Below are 24,489 nucleotides of genomic sequence, written 5' to 3' on the forward strand. Positions count from 1 at the left end.
ACTAAGATATTATTCAGCTGTGAAATGGGCTATCTAAGGGATGTGGGATGGCTTCATTCACCCGATTGGTAACCCAGAGTGAATGATGTCAAAGCCAGGCTCAGGTGGAATTGTGTATCAGAAATTTACATCTGATGATGATTTAGCATTTCCATAGAGGATGTTCCAAGGGTAGGGCAATGGAAGTTACCCATATCTTGAAACTTGTATTTGAAAAAGTCACAGTGTCACTTCTAATGCCTTCTTCCAGTCACACAAGTAACATGAACCAGCCCAGGATTCAAGAATATGTCTCAGTGAAAGTGGGGAACTTGTGGCCATTCTAATCTGCTATATACATTTCCACTCATTTACTGTTAGAAATTCTTTATCCTTGCTATTGCTGCTAAGTTGCTTCAGTTGTGTCCAACTCTTTTGTGACCCCATGGACTGTAGCCTGCCAGGCTCCTCTGTCAATGGGATTCTCCAGGCAAGAATACTGGAGTGGGTTGCCACGCCCTCCTCCAGGGATCTTTCTGACCCAGGGATCAAACCCGCGTCTCTTACATCTCCTGCACTGGCAGGTAGTTTCATTACCACTAGAGCCATCTGGCAGAGAAGGCAATGGTACCCCACTCCAGTACTTTTGCCTGATAAATCCCATGGATGGAGGAGCCTGGTAGGCTGCAGTCCATGGGGTCGCTAAGAGTCAGACACGACTGAGCGACTTCACTTTCACTTTTCACTTTCATGCTTTGTAGAAGGAACTGGCAACCCACTCCAGTGTTCTTGCCTGGAGAATCCCAGGGACGGCGGAGCCTGGTGGGCTGCCGTCTATGGGGTCGCACAGAGTCGGACACGACTGAAGCAGCTTAGCAGCAGCAGCAGAGCCGTCTGGGAAGTCTATATCCTTATGGTCCCTCAAATTTATTTATTCCATTTATCCCCACTGATGCATTCTTACACAGGTTTTCAGAATATGCATTTAATGAAGCTAAATTGTAATCAGAGTGACCTTGCTGAAACCATTCAACAGTTATTCATCACTAATGGAGAAATGAAGGGACAGGGAGGTCTGGCATGCTGCAGTCCACAGGGTTGCAAAGAGCTAGACACAACTGGGAAACTGAACAGCAATGGAGAAATACCAAAACTCTCAGCAAATCATATCACTTCCTCTATGATCTCACTAGTTACCAAACGTTATTTCTTAACTTGCCAAACATTTTCCTAGCTTACCTACTGGGGAAAAAGAAATAAAAAAAATGACATCTAATTAGAATTTCAAGAAGACAACAATTTATTTCAACTTATCTATGCTTACCTTTCAAGACTTCATTCTATTTTTAATCATTTGAATCCTTTACTGAAAACTTCCAATTCTAAAGAAAATTTGACTACACTCTTGTTTGTAGTGCAGTCACTGTGTATGTGTGCTTGCTGGCATAGTCAATTCAGTCATCTCTGATTCTTTGTGACCCCATGGACTGTAACTCACCAGGATCCTCTGTCCATGGGATTCTCCAGGCAAGAATACTGGAGTGGGTTACCATGCCCTCCTCCAGGGGATCTTCCTGACCCAGGGTTTGAACTCTTATGTCACCTGGATTGGCAGGTGATTTTTTTTTTATCACTAACCTCAAGAATGCTCAAACTACCACACAATTGCACTCATCTGACAAAGTAATGCTCAAAATTCTCCAAACCAGGCTTCAGCAATATGTGAACCCTGAACTTCCAGATGTTCAAGCTGGTTTTAGAAAAGGCAGAGGAACCAGAGATAAATTGCCAACATCTGCTGGATCATCGAAAAAGCAAGAGAGTTCCAGAAAAACATCTATTTCTGCTTTATTGACTATGCCAAAGCCTTAGACTGTGTGGATCACAATAAACTGGAAAATTCTTCAAGAGATGGGAATACGAGACCACATGATCTGCCTCTTGAGAAACCTGTATGCAAGTCAGGAAGCAACAGTTGGAACTGGACATGGAACAACAGACTGGTTCCAAGTAGGTAAAGAAGTATGTCAAGGCTGTATATTGTCACCCTGCTTATTTAACTTATATGCAGAGTACATCATGAGAAATGCTGGGCTGGAAGAAGCACAAGCTGGAATCAAGATTTCTGGAAGAAATATCAATAACCGCAGATATGCAGATGACACCACCCTTATGGCAGAAAGTGAAGAACTAAAGAGCCTCTTGATGAAAGTGAAAGAGAAGAGTGAAAAAGTTGGCTTAAAACTCAACATTCAGAAAACTAAGATCATGGCATCCAGTCCCATCACTTCATGGCAAATAGATGGGGAAACAGTGGAAACAGTGGCTGACTTTATTTTTTTTTGGTCTCAAAAATGATTGCAGATGGTGACTGCAGCCATGAAATTAAAAGAGACTTACTCCTTGGAAGGAAAGTTATGACCAACCTAGATAGCATATTAGAAAGCAGAGACATTACTTTGTCAGTGAAGCTTCATCTAGTCAAGGCTATGGTTTATCCAGTGGTCATGTATGGATGTGAGAAGTGGACTGTAAAGAAAGCTGAACGCTGAAGAATTGATGCTTTTGAAGTGTGGTGTTAGAGAAGACTCTTGAGAATCCCTTGGACTGCAAAGAGATCCAACCTGTCCATCCTAAAGGAGATCATTCCTGGGTGTTCATTGGAAAGACTGATGTTGAAGCCAAGACTCCAATACTTTGGCCATCTGATGTGAAGAGCTGACTCATTTGAAAAGACCCTGATGCTGGGAAAGATTGAGGGTGGGAAGAGAAAGGGATGACAGAGGATGAGATGGTTGGATGGCATCACCAATTCAATGGACATGGGTTTGTGTGGATTCTGGGAGTTGGTGATGGACAGGGAGGCCTGGCATGCTTTGATTCATGGGGTCGCAAAGAGTCGGACATGACTGAGCAACTGAACTGAACTCATGTGGGTTTATTGTAAATATTTCTATCATCTTGACTTCTTTGCATTTATCTTTATGTATTTTTTAGTCTTTAAGTTCATTGAAAGAAGATCAGTTCAGTTCAGTTCAGTCACTCAGTCGTGTCCGACTCTTTGCGACCCCATGAATCTCAGCACTCCATGCTTCCCTGTCCATCACCAACTCCTTGAGTGCACCCAAACCCATGTCCATCAGGTCGATGATGCCATCCAGCCACCTCATCCTCTGAAAGAAGTTACTACGTTATTATTTCTTAGGTATATTTATAATCCCTTGTCTAGTATGGATTCCTTTGTCAATGCCTAAAAATTGTTAATTAGATAAATAGATACAGAATGGTAAGTAGCCATTTCCTTCCTTTTAGCTGAATCAAACAAATATGTTATCAGGAAGCAAACAAAAGTGGAGGAGAAAAAAAGTAAACCACAAAAATTAGGGCCTCAAAAAAGAATGAAAAATTCAAGGCAAACTATAAGACTTGGGCTGAAATATTGCCTCTAGAATGTGCATAGGAATGAATAAAATTTTAAGCTTCTGAAAGAATGAGGCTCTCTGGCAACAGCTAATGTGAATGCACTGCTTTTTGCTCAACTCGAATTATTGACATAACTCAAGTTAATCAGAGAGCTAGGTAAGCATATGTTTGGATTCTATGTAAACAAAAGAATGAACCAAATTAATCTAATTGATTGTTACTTTTTAGTTTCAGATAACAAGCACGTCCAGTCTAAGAAGTTTAGATAAAAGTTAGAATGAATTGTACCCTATATCTCAGGGATAAAGAAAAGGGTAGATCAGCTTCGAGGACAACTTGGAACCAAGGAGTTGAAAATGACCAGAACTCTACTCTCTTTTTTCTATCTCTTGAAATGTATTCCTTTGCAGGTTGTCTCCATTTTCTCTGGCCAAGTCCTCTGTTAGGTAGGAAATAGGGCTGCTAAGAGACCCTTGGCTTTCTTTTTGATTATATCACTACCCAGAAGATGTTAGAAGTTTTGTTGTTGTTGTTGTTTGTCTGCTTTGGTGCTAAATTCAAACATCCTGAAACACATCAATAGGTGCAAATAAGGACACGTGTTCATTTCAAGAGCAATCAACAGTCGAGGTAGGAGAAATATATTTTGCACAGCTTAGTGCAGGTGCCAACTTTGAATCAATCATTAAGGGAAAGGAAGGCTAGCCTTTTATACAAAGAGAGCAATTCTCATTGAAATTATTATATATACTTGAAATAAGGAAGAAAGTCTTTTCATAAAATGAAAATTATTATAGAAAGACTGATTTGCACCATATACCTTGTATGTGTGATAAAATTTCTTTGACTGCTAATAACAATGACACAAAATAACAGTAATTTCAAAGAAATAAGACTTTTTAGCTCTCCTTCATAACAAAGTTATGCACTAGCTTCATATTACCATTCCATAGTGACCTTGATGATCTAGGCTCCTCACATCTTTCTCTTCTTGCATCCTTATGCTGTGGTTTCCATTTTTAAGCTCTCTTTGTGCTCACAAGATGATTTCTAGAGCTCCAAATGTCATGCATGCAATTTATGTATAATGAAGGGAGACATTAGCAAGAGTAAAAGAAGGGATCTGTCATTAGAGACACATTTAGGATCATTTACAGAAGTGATACTCAAAGCTACTAATTTTTTGCTGGGCTACCTTCTAAAAAATTTGGGAGAGAATTCCCTGGTCGTATGATGGTTAGGACTCTGCACTTTTACTGACAGGCCCAGGTTCGATTCCTGGTTGGAGAACTGACATCTTGCAAAATAAAATAAAATAATAAAATAATAAAATTTCAGGAATCCATTATAAAAAGAACTACATAAAAATGGATATTATGTAAGCAACTAGCAATCTCTGCCATGGGTCTCTAGTTCTCTGATAAGATTCAGCACAGGCCTTAGAACATATAACTATCTCAAGAAGTAAGATGGAGAAGGCAATGACACCCCACTCCAGTACTCTTGCCTGGAAAATCCCATGGATGGAGGAGCCTGGTAGGCTGCAGTCCATGGGGTCGCTAAGAGTCGAACACGACTGAACAACTTCACTTTCACTTTTCACTTTCATGCATTGGAGAAGGAAATGGCAGCCCACTCCAGTGTTCTTGCCTGGAGAATCCCAGGGACAAGGGAGCCTGTTGGGCTGCCGTCTATGGGGTTGCACAGAGTCGGACACGACTGAAGTGACTTAGCAGCAGCAGCAGCAAGAAGTAAGAAATGGATTAGAGGTAAATTTTAAGTGTACATGAAAATAAACCACAAATTAAACTATAAATCCAAGGTATTTATTATTTGCTATTCTAAAATATGTCATAGTCTCTGTCTTGTACTTGTTCTGGTTCTTAGGATAAGTGAATAAAATCAGTATCCCCTGTGATTGACAAACTATCAGTGGTCCATGATCACGAACATGTGTATATATGCAAGAAAGGCTAAATATCAAGAGAGCTATAGATAAACTTGATTTCCCAATTTTATTCATTCAATGTCTTTTATGAAGATGGAGGCAAACCACCCTAAAATTTCTATATTTTCTCTTTCAATAAAGGAAGGAAAAGTTACATGAAACATGACTGGTTTTTGTGCCAACAAGTATGTTTTTGTTTTGGCTTTTACTTTTGTATTCATTCAGAGATACAAAGAATTCTGTTTATAAACATTTCCAAATGTCTTGCAAGTACTGTAGCTAGGTGATGAAATTTGAAGATACCAGTAAGAAAGAAATTTTACACATGTCATAGTCTTTAAAAGCAATGGTTAAAAATTAATATTTTGGATACAAAGGTGATCAGTTTTTTTCTGGTTTATTATTATTTGGTCCTGGATATTTGTTGGGAGGTTTTTGATAACTGATTCAGTCCCCTTAATCTACTCAGATCTTCATTACCCTCTTGAAAAGATACAGCTTTGGATGATTGTATGGTTCTAAGAATTTTTCCATTTCTTCCAGGCTGTCCAGTTTGGTCATGTATAATTGTTCATAGTAGTCTCTTATGATATTTTGTATTTCTGAAGTGTTGGTTGTAATATATCTGCTTTCATTTTCAGGCAAGAATACCGGAGTGGGTAGCCATTCCCTTGTCCAGGGGACCTTCCCGACCCAGAGATTGAACCCAGGTCTCCTGCACTGCAGGCAGATTGTTTGTCGTCTGAACCACCGGGAAGCCCCACATATATTGAGCTCATTGATCTCATCTATTATATTTTAATATCTATTTCACTTATTTACCCTTCTACTAACTTTAGGTTTGGTTATTTTTTTTCTTATTTTTGAAGAGAACAGAAATTAGAATTTACTTGCTGATAATGTCACTGCCCTATAAAGCTTTCTAAATAATGAGATTAGTTATTTCAAGAATATTCATTGCTGAAAAGAGTCCAAAGTCTACTGAATTGCCCCTCACCAACAGAAGGCTCAGCATTCCTGATATTCATTCAAACTACCCACAATGATTAATTTGTCAAATACCTAGACAGAGGAAGACAGAGGTCTTCAAGTCACAGGTTACAATCACATATTTTGCAAACAATCAGGGATCAGAAAAGTACATTTTCTGACAGGAATGTTGCGACTTAGAGCCAATGCATTCCACTACAGGGAATGAAGAGAAAGGATTCCTATAGTCATTCTTTCATGAGTAAATTGGTACCAAATACAAGAAAAAAATTGGCATGCATGGTGACAAAAAGGAGTGAAAAATCATTCCTTCTGCCAGATTCATATACCAAAAGATTTACTTGGATTTATTTCTTTTACTTATGGATTAACAGAATTGACCTCATATTAAACTCTAGCAGAAAGAGTAAAAGAGACCTATGTGAAGCCTTATTTAAAAATATCAATGTATTTCTGGGGATGAGGTGTGTGTGTGTGTGTGTGTGTGTGTGTGTGTTTGTGTGTGTGAAAACATCATATATGGTTCTCTACATAGGTGCAATAGCAAAATACACTGGGTCAAAAAAAGTAAGAATATCCTTCCTTTCTCACTGAGTGCAGCTGTAAAACCTGGATAAAATCCTTAGAGAAACTATTTGAGAATTCTGAAAAGGAAATAGCAGCCAGAAGACTGCAGAAGAAGCATAGAATTCAAAATCATATCAGACTGGCAGTGGGTTTGCTACTTTTTTCCTTCCAATATTCTTGGGGTTGGATTTAACATGACTGAAAAGCCAGAAACAGGCACTGGCCCTGCAAGAGAAAGCTCCAATGAAACTCCTATACTTCTGTGGGTAGTTGGAATGGGTTCTCCTAACATTTGGAGAGTGTGAGAAAAAGGTTCATTGTCATTTTTATTTTTCCTTTTTAAATTAATTTTTGTCTCATATCTGTGAAAGAAGGAAACCTTCTCTCCAACTGAAGGAACTGTGGCTCCAAGAGTATAGTGTATACCTCTGATGTTTTTCTTTCTTTCTCTAGTTTCTTGCTGCTGCTGACAAGTACTCATCATGTCCGACCCTTTGCAACCCCATGGACTGTAGCCTGCCAGGCTCCTCTGTCCAGGGGATTTCTCAGGCAAGAGTACTGGAACGGGTTGCCATTTTCTTCTGCCAATCCCTTCTTCCTGACCCAGGGATTGAACTCAGGTCTCTCACATTGCAGGTGGATTCTTTACCCTCTGAGCCCATATACACAGCAGAACAATGTTAAAAAAAAAACAACAACAAAAAAACTTCTTTATGACAAGAAGACCAAAAATAGGAGCCCAAGCTCCCAGAAAACACCAGAGAAGTTATGGAGAGAGAGTAGTTTGGGAAAGTGATCCATTTGTTTTGTTAATGAGCTTCTGTACTTATTCCTATTTTGTATATTCATGGATCCAACCCTAAGGAACATACCATAGATGTTGAGAACTAAACTTAAAGAAAGACTGCTGCCTAGGTCAAAGACTATACACTGGGTAATGCATATGTGTGACTGATCTGAAAAGCTCTGTGGACATTGACTCTTCACCCCACAGAAAGGAATAAAGTAGTGATCTGAACATGACTGGGTCAATTGCTTGCTAAAACAAAATAATCAATATCCTCTATGGGATTTAAATAAAATCCAGTGTCTCATAACACAATATTAAAAATGTCTGGAGATAAAAATTGAACTTAATCAGTATCAGTTCAGTTCAGTTGCACAATCATGTCCGACTCTTTGTGACCCCATGGACTGCAGCATGCCAGGCATCCCTGTCCATCACCAACTCCCGGAGTATACCCAAACTCATGTCCATTGAATTGGTGATGCCATCCAACCATCTCATCCTCTGTTGTCCTCTTCTCCTCCTGTCCTCAATCCTTCCCAGCATCAGGGTCTTTTCATATGAGTCAGCTCTTCACATCAGGTGGCCAAAGTATTGGAGTTTCAGCTTCAACATCAGTCCTTCCAATAAACACCCAGAACTGATCTCCTTTAGGATGGACTAGTTGGATCTCCTTGTAGTCCAAGGGACTCTCAAGAGTCTCCTCCAACACCACAGTTAAAAGCATCAATTCTTTGGGGCTCAGCTTTCTTTAGAGTCCAACTCTCACATCCATACATGACTACGGAAAAACCATAGCCTTGACTAGATGGACCTTTGTCGGCAATGTAATGTCTCTGCTTTTTAATATGCTATCTAGGTTGGTCATAACTTTCCTTCCAAGAAGTAAGTGTCTTTTAATTTCATGGCTGCAGTCACCATCTGCAGTGATTTTGGAACCCAAAAAATACAGTCTGACACTGTTTCCACTGTTTCCTCATCTATTTGCCATGAAGTGATGGGACCGGATGCCATGATCTTAGTTTTCTGAATGTTGAGCTTTAAGCCAACTTTTTCACTCTCTTCTTGCACTTTCATCAAGAGGCTCTTTAGTTCTTCACTTTCTGCCATAAGGGTGTTGTCATCTGCATATCTGAGGTTATTGATATTTCTCCCGGCAATCTTGATTCTAGGTTGTGCTTCTTCCAGCCCAGCGTTTCTCACGATGTACTCTGCATATAAGTTAAATAAGCAGGGTGACAATATACAGCTTTGACGTACTCCTTGTATGTGTGTGTGTATATATAGAGAGAGAGACAGAAAATCTCAGCTCTTCTAGTAAAAGACATTCAACAGATGTCAAAGCTGAGATGACATATATGTTGAAATTACCTGGTATAGATATTAAAAAGCAGTTATTACGAAAATACTCCAATAGGTAATGTGACCCTTTTGGAATGAATGGAAAAGTAGAAATGTCATTGAAGAAGTTCCAAGTATCGGAAGCTAATATAAATATTTTAATTTAATTGCATAGTAACTGGAATAAGGTCTCCGTTTGGACTCAACAGACAAATGGAAATGACTAAGTAAAGAGTGAATTTGAAGATATATATAATGGAAATTATCTAATTTGACCAAAAAAATAAAAAATAAAGGATTGAAAAAAATGAGAAGAAATTCAGAGACCTCTGGGGCCATATTAAAAGTTCTCACATTCATGTCTTAACAATCTCAGAAAGAAAGAAGTGTTCAGTGACAAAAAGAAAAAGTAATGAAGAAGCTGAACATTTCCAAAATTTGGTGAAAGATGTAAACCTACAGATTCAAGAAGTTCAGTGAATCAAGAAGACAACCACTCCCAGTTACATAATAGTCAAACTACTGAATACTGAAGACAAGAAAAGTATTTTAAAAGCAGCCAGAGGAAAATGGGACATTATCCACATGAAGGAAATGATATGAATGACTATGAATGTCTCATCAGAAGCCACAGAGGCCAGAAGTACGTGGACAAACATTTGAAAAGTACTTCAGCACTTTCTTTCAAGAAAGTAACTGACTGTCCAGAATTCTATATCCAGTGAAAATATCTTTCAGGAGTGAAACAACATAAAGTCATTCTCAAATGTAGAAAATCTTTAGAGAATTTTTTGGTCAGTAGACATGCTCTCAAGTAATTGCTTAAATAATTATTTTAGGTAGAAAGATAATGTTACCAAAATCTACTTAAAATATTAAAAATGAAAGAATAGTAACTGAAATAATGTGTACTGAAAATAAAATGAAAGTGTCTTTCCTTTCATAGTTCTTTATTATGTGTGCTATGGTTGAGAACAAAAACCATAAAATTGTCTGATGAAATTCAATGCATATCAATATTTTATATAAGCACACAAAATGGGCAGAATAAAGAGATCTATGTTGTGGTAAGTCTTATATGTTTCACTTGAGATACTAAAAAAGTTGATTCCAAATAGACTGAAAAGTTAAATAATTATTGCAATCCCAAGAACAATTGTTGAAAAAAAATACGCAAAATTATATATATATATATAAAATTAAGCACACTGAAGAGGCTCTAATAGCCCTAAAGAAGGTAGGAAGGAATGAGTGAACGGAAAACAGATGAAACAGAGAGGATATACTTTTCAGAATGAATGAATAAGATTAATCCTTTCTCCAAATCATCGTCCCAAAATGAAATGATAAGCCACATGAAATTATTAAAGAATAGCTTTTTAAAGAGGAAGATCAATGGAAGTCATATAGCAAAATGGAAACTGTTGACTCAAGAAAATCTATTGAATCTCAGTAGTAACAGTGGGATGACTCTTTAGTCACCTCAGGTCCATGGCACAAAAGTGATGCAAAGATGATGAGTGGGGACTGCTTTTATTTGGAGAAGAATGCTGGAAATGCTGGGACCTGCAGAGACGTCAAAACACATAGAGATTTCAGTGGCAGAAAATTAGCGAAGACCAACAGCCCAGCTTCGGTGGCTCAGTGGTAAAGAATCTTCCTGCAAAGCAGGAGATGTGGGTTCCATCCCTGGGTTAGGAAGAACCCCCAGGAGAAGGAAATGGCTACCCACTCCAGTATTCTTGCCTGGGAATCCCATGGACAGTGGAACCTGGTGGGCTACAGTCCATGGGTTGCAAAAGAATCAGACACAACTCGGCAACTAAACAAAAACAACAGCCTAGCTAGCTTGTGCTTTTGATACTAGTTGGGATGAGTGGTAGACCAGCAGACCCTCCAGAAATTTAGCAGAGAGATCCGGGAACTAAGACAGGTTAAGCAATTGTTGATAAAAACCTTGAGCTAGAAGGCTGTAGCATAATCAAGTCTGCATGTACCCAAAGCGCTGATTGTCCTCAGTGAGCTAATTGTACCTGTTTGGATGTGAGACCTTGAAAACACAGACAGTTTAAAAAAGATAATAAACACTTATAAATTGTCTGAGGTGGCTCAGTGGTAAAGAATCTTCCTGCCAATGCTGGAGACGTGAGTTTGATCCCTGGGTTAGGAAGATCCCCTGGAGAAGAAAATGGCAACCCACCCCAATATTCTTGCCTGAGAAATCTCATCGACGGAGGAGCCTGGTGGGCTACACTCCATGGGGTTGCAAGAGAGTTGGATACGACTTAGAGACTGAGCATGAACTTTAAATACATTGGGATTTTTTTTTCATCTAATTGTTTAATCTTTATTAATTTCATGTACTCTTCTCTTTTTTGACTTAAATTAACACTATATCATCTGATATGATCTTAAAAATCCAGGTCATTTAGTACTTTTATTTAAAATAATATTTTTTTGAAATTAAGAAGTATTTTCTATTGGTGAAGTTGTAAAAATTATCCAATAATCTATGTCATTAATTTTCCCCTCAGATTTCTAAGTGACTGAGTTCAATAAAAAATAACTTAATTCTTTAAGAAATAATTAAAGAAACTGAGAATTAACCAAAAGTGACTTAAAAAAAGTAGAGGGAGAAACAACTTCACATCTGACTGCTTTGGAACTTATTAAGTGGAATACTCACATTTTGCTGGAACTAGAGAAGTAGAAAAAAATGATTTGGAAATGATAGTTGTCAGGAATTGCAAACTTTAGAATAAAATATTGCTACTAAATAAAGATAATTCAGAGGGTTTCACTCAGCACTACATTTGATACAACTACAAAGCGGTATTAAAACATTGCTTTGGCACTGTGATTGCAGACAAGCCCATCAGCTTGCTAATCTGCCTTATCAACTTCCAGTTATTCATCTCTTAATGACAAATTATCAACGACAAATGTCCTGTTCCCCATTTTTTCTATTATTTTTTAATAGTTTACCCTATTCAAATTGGAAATCCTTCTTCTATAGCTCTTGCTTTTGTATTTATACACAACCAACTCTTTATAATAGTATTCCAGAAAAGTGTAATGATTGGCAAGCAACTGTTCAAGGTGCTGTAGGGGAGGAACAGAGGTAAAGATAGTGACCTTTGAAAGCAGATGGGAGTTTGAAATCTAGCTCCACCACTTATGAGTTATGTGATCTTTGATTTCTCTGGGCTTTATTTATCTTATCCATGAAATGGGAATATCCACTTCACAGGTTTATAAGAATTAAGGAAGATAAAATCATGTGTAGTAAGTTGTACGACTCTTGATGGGTAAATAGTAATTGATGCTATAACTAAGAATAAATGACGCGAGGACTTCCCTGGTTGTCCACTGGTTAAGAATCCACCTGTCAATGGAGGGGACATGGGTTTGATATTGTTGGTGGAGCAACCAAGATCCCACGTGTGTTAGGGAAAGTAAGCCTGCATGCCACAAAGAAAAGATGCTGTGTGCTGCAATCAAGACATCAAGTAAATAAATAGATATTGAAAAAGAAGTACTTAAAAATAAACAAATGATGCACCTCAAGACCTTCAAGGAATGAGTACATTGAGATGCTGTTTAGTTTATCAGTTCTTTTGAATTTCTTATGTTTTTCTCCAGTGGCAGGATTATAAATAATCTCCTCAACAGTAGTAATGCTGTGTTTAAGTAATTTGCACCTTTACTTGTTATTTTCTCAAACCATGTATGGGTTAGCAGTAAATATACAGTATTTATGTACCAAAGCAGGGCTTGCCTGGTGGCTCAGTCAGTAAAGAATCCGCCTGCAATGCAGGAGACCTGGGTTTGATCCCTAGGTCAGAAAGATCCTCTGGAGAAGGAAATGGCCACTTCAGTATTCTTGCCTGGAGAATCCCATGAACAGAGGAATCTGGCAATCTACAGTCTGTGGGGTTATAACAGTTGGAACCACCACCATGTACCAATGGAATTCATAAAGGAAGTTGTCACATCCCATAATAGTCAAAAGCTCTCAAAAGCTAAATTGTCTGAAAGATTGACTCTGATGATGATATGTTTGCATATGTACATGGATATAGAAAAACTGGAATATATAGACATAACTAAATACAGTGCATTGGAGACATGAGTGTATTTAATTCTCTATTTTTTTAAAACAAACAAACTATAGCCTTAAATCTATTCACAAAGCACACAGAGTAATTATGCATTCACGCATACACAATGTGAATAGTGTCCTAATCAGAGAACGATTGTCTTTCAAATTGCCGTTTCCCTACTTGGAGCCTATTTCTGATGGCTCCACAGCTGTATGTGTGAAGTTGAGCCAAGATGTTCTCAAGTGTGGAAAGTGGTCCAGATGTCACTGCTACTGCTGGAGAGAGAGATACTCCAGAGGTTGTCATCTGGGCATTAATACTGCCAAAATTGTTGCCTTGGCCACAGCTGTTGGCTTTCCTGCTGGAAGATGATGGAGCAAGGAAACATTTGAAAGTCTTGCCAAAACAGTGGGAGACAGCCACAAAATAAGTACACACTGGTGTAAAAGTCCCTGCTCAATTTGTTTGTCACAAATCTGATATAAAATGAATTGGTGGATTAATGGCAACACTATGTTTATATGTGTAGACTTAATTGTTATATACTTCTTTGCAGTATCAAAGGCATGATTTCAAAGTTCATAAAGACCTGCCAGCTATTGGTTGAATTTATTAATGATCCATTGTAACATCATGTTAATCTAAAAGATTCAAGTGTTTCGTAATTGAACTTTGAGATGTAGGTCCCAAAGTGTACACTCTTTTCCTCCATGCTTCACTAAAATTAACATTTTTTTTTGTAGACAATGTCCTATGTTTGTATCTTCTATAGTGTCTAACAAACTTCATTTATTGTAGCAGATGTTCAATGCCTGCTGTTGAGTTGATGTAAACTGAACGTTTAATTGAACTGAATAAAATTGAATCAAATCATATTCAGTGCTACTATGCGTTATTTTTTGGTCTTTTCATTTTGCCATGACCTCATATTGGCAAATATGTCATATTGTCAGTCACATATAGGGCTTTTTTTTCTATAAATATCAATGTACAAGAAAAGAACTGAGGAAAAATCGAAAAAAGGTGTTGGCCATATGCCTGGGTTAATACGCTGATGCAGATATTCATGTTAATTCATTTATTTTTTGATTCTTATATAATGTATAGATAAATGACAGCAAGTATTATGCAACAAATATCTATTATGATTAAAAATAATAAAATTCTGTCTTGAATGCAATAAGGAAAAAATAATATTTTCTCATGGACATGAATTATCCTACTTTATTTAGGGCTTCCCTGTTGGCTCAGTGGTAAAGAATCCGCCTTCAAATGCAAGAGACACAAGTTTGATCTCTCGGTTTCGAGAAGATCCCCTGGAAAGGGAAATGGCAACCCACTCCAGTATTTTGCCTGGGAAATCCCATGGACAGAGGAGACTAGCAGGCTACAGTTCATGAAGTCTCAAAGAGTCAGACATGACTTAGTGACTAAGCAGCAACATTTATTCAGTAAGCTTGAATTGAGCAAAACAGTCTCCTATAAAGTAATAAATAGATAAATATGAGATAGTCCTTCCTTTCAGAGGACTCCTAGTTGCATGGAAAATTCATATATAAATGTCGGTAAATTATAATATGGCAAGGATTGTGATGGAAATACACACAGGGAATGTGCTTGGAAAGAAAAGTTTGAAAAGGGTTAGTGGAAGATGAGCCTTGAGCACATTATTAAAAGAAATATAGAAAGAATCTAGGTAAGGAATGGAAAGAATTTTTGAGAAAAGGGGCAAAATATATAAAGTCAGGAAACATGAAACTGCCTATGCAGATCACTGAGGAGCAGGTGTTTGGCATAGTATTAATCAGTGTTTTTTTTTCTCCTTTCCTTTTTCTTCCATAATGTGATGCAGAATTTTAATTCAAACAGTTGTAAATAAAAAAGAGACTTTTTGCTCTTATTCAAACATTGAAAATCACAAACTTCCTAGTATAGCTCAAACCAAGGACAGAAGTTCCTTCTTTAAATCTACAGTTTCTTGTATTTTTGTTTCATATTCTCAAAATGCAGAATAACATCAGATGGTCAAGATCAAGACTACAGGTATTCATTTTATTCCATCTCCATAACCCAAAAGTAGGAGAGTGTTCCACAGAAGTTCCAGCTAAAAAAAAAAAAATTAGGTAGAGACATTGATTAGATCTATTTGAGCCATAGGCCAGTTGTTGTTCAGTTGCTAAGTCGTGTCCGACTTTTTGCAACCCCATGGACTGCAGCACACCAGGCTTCCCTGTCCTTCACCATCTCCCGGAGCTTGCTCAAACTCATGTCCATTGAGTCGGTGATGCCATTCAACCATCTAATCTTCTGTCATCCCCGTCTCCTCCTGCCTTCAATCTTTCCCAGCATCAGAGTCTTTTCCAGTGAGTCAGTTCTTTGCATCAGGTGGGCTAAGTATTGGAGCTTCAGCTTCAGCACCAGTCCTTCCAATGAATATTTGGGGTTGATTTCCTTTAGGACTGACTGGTTTGATCTCCTTGCAGTCCAAGGGACTCTCAAGAGTCTTCTCCAGCACCACAATTTGAAGGCACTCAGCACTCCCTACTTTTTATTTTAAAGCCTTTTTTATTATCCAATTCCCACATCCATACATGAGGGGCACTCAGCAACCACCCGCCCCCCCCCCACCCTTTTTTAAAGCCATTTTTATTATCCAAGTCTCACATCCAAAGCTATGGAAGAACCATAGCTTTGACTATATGGAACTTTGCAGGCGAAGTAAAGTCTTTGCTTCTTAATATGCTGTCTAGATTTGTCATAATTTCTCTTCCAAGGAACAAGAGTCTTTTCATTTCCTGACTGCAGTCACCATCTGCAGTGATTTTGGAGCCCAAGAAAATAAAGTCTGTCACTGTTTCCATTGTTTCCCCATCTATTTGCCATGAAGTGCAAATGCCAATACTTAGATATATCTCTGAGGTCAAGCAGGGGCACAATATGACTGGCTCTGTTTTTCTTGTATAGCGAATCTCTCTGTGTACATGTGTGCTAAGTCACTTCAGTCATGTCTGACTCTTTGTAACCCTATGGACTGTAGCCTGCCAGGCTCCTCTGTCTATGGCGATTCTCCAGGCAAGAATACTGGAGTGGGTTGCCATGCTCTCCTCCCAGAAACCTCTCTGACCATAAAGCAATTGATGACATTGATCAAAATCATATGGAAATCAGGAAGATAATTTCTTCTAGAGGATGGAAAAGATGATGCCCACAAATAGAGGACAGAATGCTGTTCTAATAAAGATATTAGATGTGCATCCGATTCTACCAAAGTGTTTTGATTTTTTTTTTTTCCTTTAGACCATGTGAAACCATTGAAGGGTTTTGCTCTGAGGAATGATTCATTTGTTTGTCTCTTTTGTAGGAAGTGCCTGAGTCATCCTGGTGGGAGATGATGAGAGATTCTATACAGACAGTAGATATAGATGTAGGGGATGTATTTAAGAAATGGGAAGAATATATGTTGTAACAGTAATCGATTGAATGGGATGTAGGTGTGAAAAAGCAGAAGGTGGTACAGGAAAAGAGGGGAAACTTACTCAATTACTAATTTAAGTTAATTTTATGTTGAAATACCTTATAATCATCCCTTCTTTTAAACTCTATAGTTACTTTATTTAATTGAGCCTTCATCATCTCTTTTCCCTGGAATATTACAATAGTCTTTTCAGCCATTTGTTTGCTTCCAGTATCTTATCTTTCTAGTTTATTTTCATTCTGTAATTCAGGATATCTTCTTAAAGAAATCTGATCTCACTTTTCCTTATTTTAGAAACATCAGTTGTTACTTGGAAACCTAAGGTTGGAAGAAGATCCTAATTTTCCAAGGTGGCATACAGAATCTTCCATAAGCAAGTCTTAATCTGCCCTGTGAATAACTATTAACACAATCAAGCAGAAATTAAAAGCAATACACCTTCTCAGCACAACTTTCCCTCTTTCAGTATTCTCCAGCTGGAAGTTCATAATTTGTTCTTCCCTGTAATCACTACCAAGAGTCTGAATTTCTACCAAGGTGTAGGATTTGAAAATAAGAGACAGTAATGCTGAAGAATGTTCAAAATACCATAAATTGTACTCATTTCACATTCTATGCTCAAAATCCTTCGAGCAAGGCTTCAGCAGTATGTGAACCAAGAATTTCCAGATGTACAAGCTGGGTATAGAAAATGCAGAGGAACAAGAGATCCAGTTGCCAACATTCATTGGATCATGGAGAAAGCAAGAGGATTAAAAAAAAAAATTTACTTCTTCATTGACTACGCCAAAGCCTTTGACTGTGTAGATCACAACAAATTGTGAAAAATTCTTGAAGGGATGGCTGTATGCAGGTCAAGAAGCAGCAGTTAGAACCAGGCATGGAACAGCTAACTGGTTCAAAATTGGGAAACTAGTATCAAAAGGCTGTATATTGTCATCCTGCTTTTTAATTTCTATGCAGAGTACATCATGCAGAATCCTGGGCTGAATGAATTGCAAGCCTGAATCAAGATTGCCAGGAGAAATATTAACAACCTCAGGTATGCAGATGATAATACTCTAATGGCAGAAAGGGAAGAAGAACTAAAGAAGCCTCTTGATGAAGGTGAAAGAGGAGAGAGAAAAAATTAGCTTGAAACTCAACTTGAAAGAAACTAAGATCATGGCATCTGGTCCCATCACTTCATGGCAAATAGAAGGGGAAAATTGGAAGCAGTGACAGATTTTATTTCTTTGGAATCTAAAATCACTGCAGATGGTGACTGCAGCTGTGACACTAAAAGATGTTTGCTCCTTGGAAGGAAAGCTATGACAAACCTAGAGAGTGTATTAAAAACCAGAGACGTTACCTTGCCAGTAAAGGTAAATATTTTTCCACTTGAAATATCTAGAATGGTTACCATCATCCTCACCACACACAAACTGAGAATTTTAATATCATAAGTAGCTTCATGAAACCAATTATAAAGATAGGATTCTGGGATTTATTATTTGATGCTTTTATATTTAAAAACAGGGATGAAATCACTGTCACTGGAAAACAGGATACTGATGGTGTGTTGCAGTGGCAATACTGTTACTTAACTGTTACAGTTGGTGTGTAGTGAAGTGCTTGTTGTATGCACTGTTTGATAGTCTAAGTGGCAGGAGCACTAGAGTATTGTCGTAATGAGAACTATAGCTAGCTGCTTCAGGGTTCACTGAAGAGTTTATAGAGTGAAGATGGAAAATACAAGCCTATAATCTCTGTTTAAGTCATGTGCAAGGAAATAGAGGACATATACATTTGACCTTGAAAGAATTTTTTTTTAACTCTTCTAGCCAAAGGACTAAAACATTCAAAATATAGGCCTAAAGTCTGATCTTGTACATTTCTGAATTACAGTGCAGTTTGGAGCATTGATTGGGAAAGATCAATATCTTCAGTGTTTTAATTAGAGCTTCTTAGTGGATTTTAAAAATCTGAATATCTTGGTGCCCTTTCCCCATATCCCATTCACTAATATCTCTTATCAGGAAAGTTATCCTTTGCTTATTCTGTCTGGAGAAACCTGCCTACCCTGTATTAGTTATTCCAAGTCCCCTTAAGACTCATCTCCTCTACCCTGTCATGAACTTGAGTTTCATAGTTAGAGGCACATCTAGTGTTCCCCCAAATGCAGTGTAGCTTATTCAATGAAAAATTGCATAACATTTGATTGCTAACAGAAACCTGAGAAATATATGTGAGAATCAATTCTGTAAGTATTAGGCAAAGAAGGAAATAACATAATTTGATCAGGTTGACTATATTGATATGCATACAATTATAAGTGATTGATTCATGATTTGAATAAGATGCAAGGGGATGTAATTCTTACTCTGTTGCTTGAATGGCACTTGAACAAAATATAACCTAAACTAATTGCAACTGAGGATGCAAAATTCTCTGGTACAGTGTAGAGGAATGAATCCAAAGGCTCAGGAATATAAGAAATGTTTAAATGGATTAATAATACCGAAAGAGCCATTCATAGCTACCTACCCCATCTCTCTGGGGTTCAGGATATACTCTCTCTATGCAATAATGAGGGGATCTCAGCATTCATGAAGATTTCCCTAGTGGTGGTCCTTCTGGAACTCTTGGTACACCATTGGCCTTCAGAGACAGGAAGGCATGTTAACAAAGTGGTAAACAGCACCAGAGCAGACATTAAAATGGACTGACTGAAGGAAAACTTTGGAAATTGCTAATTTATTAAATTGTTTCTAGAACCCAGGACAGAAATAAGTTGTCGCCTACAGAGTAATTATCTGGTTAGAATAATTCAAAAATAAAATACTGGTTTGGTGTATAGTTTTCCCTGCACTATTTGTTGAAAAGACTACCCTTTCCCCTTTGAGTAGTCTTAGAACTCCTGTCAAAAATCATTTGCACATATATGTGGGAATTTATTTCTAGACTATCTAGTCTATTCCACTGGCCTGTATGTTGGTCTTTATGCCAGTTCCACACATTTTGATTACTGTAGCTCTATAGTAAGTTTTGAAATTAGGAGGGAATCCTCCAATGTTGTTCTTCCTTTTTGAGGCTGTCATGGTTATTATAACCCATGTGAATTTCAGAATGGGTTTTCCTATTTCTGAAGAAAACATCTTTGGGTTTTTGATGGAAATTGAATTGAATCTGTAGATTATTTTAGGTAGTATTGACATCTTGACAATATTAAATCTTCCCATCCATGAAAAAGAGATATTTCCACTTATTTCTTTTAAAATTTCTTAAAATGTTTTATTGTTCTTATTAAGCAAGTCTTTCACTTATAGGTTAAAGGAATTCCTAAATATTTTATTCTTTTTAATGCTGTTGTTAATAACATTATATTCAAAATTTCCTTCCAGGTTATTCATTGTAGTGTAAACAAATGCAACTGCTTTTGTGTCCTGCTACTTTGCTGAATTCATTTATTAGTTTTAACAGTTTGTGTGTATGATCTTTAGTGTTTTTTACATATTAGATTATATTATCTGGAAATGAAAAGAATTTTACTTCTTCTTTTCCAATTTGGATGTCTTCTATTCCTTTTTTAATTGCTCTGGTTAGAAATTCCAGAATTTCTTGAGTACAGTATCGAAGGTGGGCACCCTTGCATTTTTCTTGATTTTGAAAGAAGCACTTTTCATCTTTTACTGTTGAGTATAATGTTTGCTGTGCATTCTCATTGGTGGCTTTTATTGTGTTAAGGTAACTCCCTTCTATTTCTAGTTCATTAAATGCTTTTATCATGAAAAAGTGTTGAATTTTGTCAAATGGAGATAATCATGTGAGTTTTTCCCTTTATTTTCTTAATGTACTATATTACATTGATAAATTTTCATATATTGAACCCCATTCCTGCATTCCAGGAATAAGTTCCCCTTGGTCATAGTGTATAATCATTTTAAAATGAGTGTTGTTGAATTCAATTTGGTAGTATTTTATTGAGGCTTTTTGCATTAATATTCATAAAGAATATGGGTATATAATTTTCTTTTTTCTTGTAATCTGCCAGGCTCCTCTGTCCATGGAATTCTCCAGGCAAGAATACTGGAGTGGGTAGCCATTCCTTTCTCCAGGGAATCTTCCTGATCCAGGGATTGAACCTGGATCTCCCACATTGCAGGCAGATTCTTTACCATCTGAGCCACCAGAGAAGCTCTTTCACTTTCCCTTTTTTTTTTAGATTGAAGATTTTTACATCAATATTCATAAAGGATGTGTGTGTGTGTGTGTGTGTGTGTTAGTTGCTCAGTGGTGTCCAACTCTTTGAGACCCTGTGGCCTATAATCCACCAGGCTCCTCTGTCTATGGGATTCTCCAGGCAAGAATACTGGAGTGGATTGCCATGGTCTCCTCTGGGGGATCTTCCTGACCCAGGAATTGTCCACAAGTCTCTTATGTCTCTTGCACTGGCAGAAGGGTTCTTTAAGATATTAGTATATAATTTTCTTTTCCTTGTATTGAATTTGTCTTTGGTATCAGGGTAATTCTGGTTTCATAGAATGAGTTAGGAAGAGATCTCTTCTCTGTAATATTTTGGCAAAAACTGAGAAGGATTGGTATTAGTCCCACTTTAAATGTTGGATAGAAGTCACCATGGAAGATCCAGAAATTTTCTTTGTTGAGTGACATGCAGATTCTGACTCTGTCTCCTTCCTAGCTATAGGTCTATTCAGATTTCCTGTGTCTTCATAATTTGGTCTTTGTAGGTATTTTTTCTAGAAATTTATCCACTTCATATAATTTATCCAATTTTTTTAGCATGCAATTGTTCATAATACTCTCTTACAATTCTTTTTATTTCTGGGAAAATGGTGGTAATATGTCCACTTTTATTTTTGATTTTAGTAATTTGAGTCTTCTCTTTTTCTTATTTAAAGAGCTAAAGGTTTGTCAATTTTGTTGATCTTTTTGAATAATTGACTTTTGGTTTCATTGACAATTTTTTATAGTTATTCTATTCTATTTCATTTATCTCTGCTCTAATCATCATCATTTATTTCCTTCTACTAGCTTTGGGTTTAGTTTTCTTTTTTTCTAGTTCCTTAAGTTTTAAAATTAGCTTTCTGATTTGAGAACTTTCTTGCTTCCTCTAATGTAAGCTGTATAGCTATACATTTCCCTTTAGTACTATTTTAGCTTCATCTTATAAGTTTCATTATGGTGTAGCTTAATTTCATTCATCTGTGCTTTTTAATTTCCCTTATGAATTTTTCTTTGATCCGTTTGTTTAAAAAACATTGATTTGCATATTTTGTTAAATTTGCACTTTTCCTTCTCTTACTGATTTATAACTCAATCCCATTGGATTGGAGAATTACTTTGTATAATAGCTTTTAAAATCTCTTAAGTCTCACATTATGACCGAATATATGTTCTGTCCCCAAAAACATCCCATGTGCACCTGAGAAGAAGGTGTATATTCTTGTCATTAGGTAAAGTGTTCTATATGTGTCTGTTAGATATGGTTGATTTATTGTGCTGTTTAAGTCTTCTACTTTTTACTTCCTTTCTATCTGATTTTGCTATCTATTGTCAATAGTGAGTTGTTGCTGTGCTGTGCTTAGTTGCTCAGTCATGTCCGACTCTTTACAGACTCTTTTTACAGACTCTACGGACTGTAGCTCACCAAGCTCCTCTGTCCATGGGGATTCTCCAGGTAAGAATACTGGAGAAGGTTGCCATGACTTCTTCCAGGGAATCTTCCCAACCCAGGGATCAAACCCAAGTCTCCTGCATTGCAGGCAGATTCTTTACCATCTGAACCACTAGGGATGCCCAGTGAGTTATTAATATCTTCAAATATTATTATAGAGCTATTTCTTCTTCAATTCTGTCAAATTTTATTTCCTGTATTCTGATGGCTTCTTGTTGTGTGTAAATAAATGTTTATAATTGTTATTTGTTTCTGTTGTATTGAAATTTTTAATAATATATAATGTCATTCTTTGTCTTTTTAAACTTTTCTGATTTAAAGTCTATTTTATTTAATGCTAGTATAGCCACCATCTTCCCTTTAAGTTTCTATTTGCACGCAATATCTTTTTCCATGCTTTCACTTTTGGTATGTTTGTATTTGGATCTGAAGTGACTCTCTTATAGACAGCATATAGTTGGATCATGTGTGTTTTTCTATTCTGCCAACCTCTGTCTATTGGTTAAAGAATTTGTTCCCTTTACAGTTAAAGTATGCTGAAAATCAGGGACTGCTATTTTGCTATTTGCTTTCTACATATTTTACAGCTACTTTTTAATCCCTCAGTCCCTCTATGGCTGTTTTCTTTTGAGTTTTGCTCATTATTTGTAGTAGAATATTTTAATTCTTTTTTCCCTTTGTGCATATTCTATATCTCATGGTTGCCATGAAGATTATTATCTTAAACTTACAACACTAATTTAAATTGTTTAGTTTCCATAGATATTTATCCATTATTTATACAGCTTTTTCATAAAGATAAATTTAAAATGCAAAATACTCACAAATTCTTAAAGTGCATTATGAGACATTATGATTTTATATAGCGGACATTTTACTAGCAAAGTTATAAGTACTTATCACTAAAATTCTTTCCTCACACTTTTTAAAAAACAGCACTGATGAAATAGTAGAAGCAATTTCTCTTCTTTGTGAAGCCTGTAAGTATCTATTGCACTTTCAATAAAAGTTCCATTGACAAATATTTTTAGCACACTTCTTTCACTGGTCATTTTGTAAAGAACATCTTGAATCTGGCTTCTATATTTAAGCATGTCCAATCCCACAACTTTATAATTAACATTTATGTCATGCAAAATCATGTTTACCATTGTACTGTAAGAACAAAATGTTTTTGAGAAAATCATCACATAATTATCAGAAATTGCTGCTTGGATCTGATTCACAGGAGCAGTTGCTGAGTTCCACAAAGATGATGATGTGCTATTTCCCTTAGCAGAGGCAGAAACTTTCACTGCCAATCAAGCTGGTCCACTGAGCCACTCAAACTTTGGATGAGCAGCTCCTTATCAGAGCTGCATGGTGCCAGCACACAGTCCTGATTTGAATATTCACTTTTAATTTCAGTAAGTATGCTCTTTTACAGCTCTATCCTCACCCCTTCTTGTTGTTGATATCACAAAGTTACATCTTTATACATTCATCATCTTCATCTGTGCACATTCAGTTGAGTCCAACTTTTTTGCAACCCTATGAACTGTAGCCCACCAGGTTCCTCTGTCCATGAAATTTTCCAGGCAAAAATACTAGAGTGGGTTGCTGTTTTCTACTCCTAAACGAATGTCAGTTTCATGTTGATCAGAGCTGGTTACGTGTGTGTGTGTGTGTGTGTGTGTGTGTGTGTGTGTGTGTTAACACACAGTCGTGTCCAATTCTTTGTGACCCCCCATGGACTGTAGTCCACCAGGCTCCTCTGTCCATGGAATTCTCCAGGCAAGAATACTGGAGTGAGTAGCCATTTCTTTCTCCAGGGGATCTTCCTGACTCAAGGATCAAAGCCAGATCTCCTGCATTGCAGGTAGATTCTTTACCATGTGAGCCACCAGGGGCACCCTCTTTATACATGGTGTGCTCTAAAGGAAACTTTTATACACAGTAGTCTCTTAAGAGCTTCCTTCCCGGTCTCTCAGACAGGAAGGAATCATCCTGCAATGCGGGAGACCTGGGTTCCATCCCTGGGTTGGGAAGATCCCCTGGAAGAGGGCATGGCAACCCACTCCAGTATTCTTTCCTGGAGAATCCCCATGATCAGACAAGCTTGGCAGCTTACAGTCCATGGTGTTGCAGAGTCAGGCACAACTGAACGACTAAGCACACACTCTCTTAAGTTGTGTTTTAAACAAAACATTGAATTGTAAA

The 24,489-nt window shown here is 37.2% G+C and overlaps 1 pseudogene; it reads right to left on the reverse strand.

Annotated features, from left to right (window-relative positions):
- Positions 1–23,192: 23,192 nt before the first annotated feature.
- Positions 23,193–24,195, reverse strand: LOC145510767 (glutaredoxin-2, mitochondrial pseudogene; annotated as a pseudogene).
- Between the last annotated feature and the right edge of the window lie 294 nt (positions 24,196–24,489).

Source organism: Giraffa tippelskirchi, chromosome 6 (assembly GCF_054371585.1).
Source record: "Giraffa tippelskirchi isolate mGirTip1 chromosome 6, T2T-mGirTip1v1.2.pri, whole genome shotgun sequence".
Classification (NCBI taxonomy): Eukaryota; Metazoa; Chordata; class Mammalia; order Artiodactyla; family Giraffidae; genus Giraffa; species Giraffa tippelskirchi.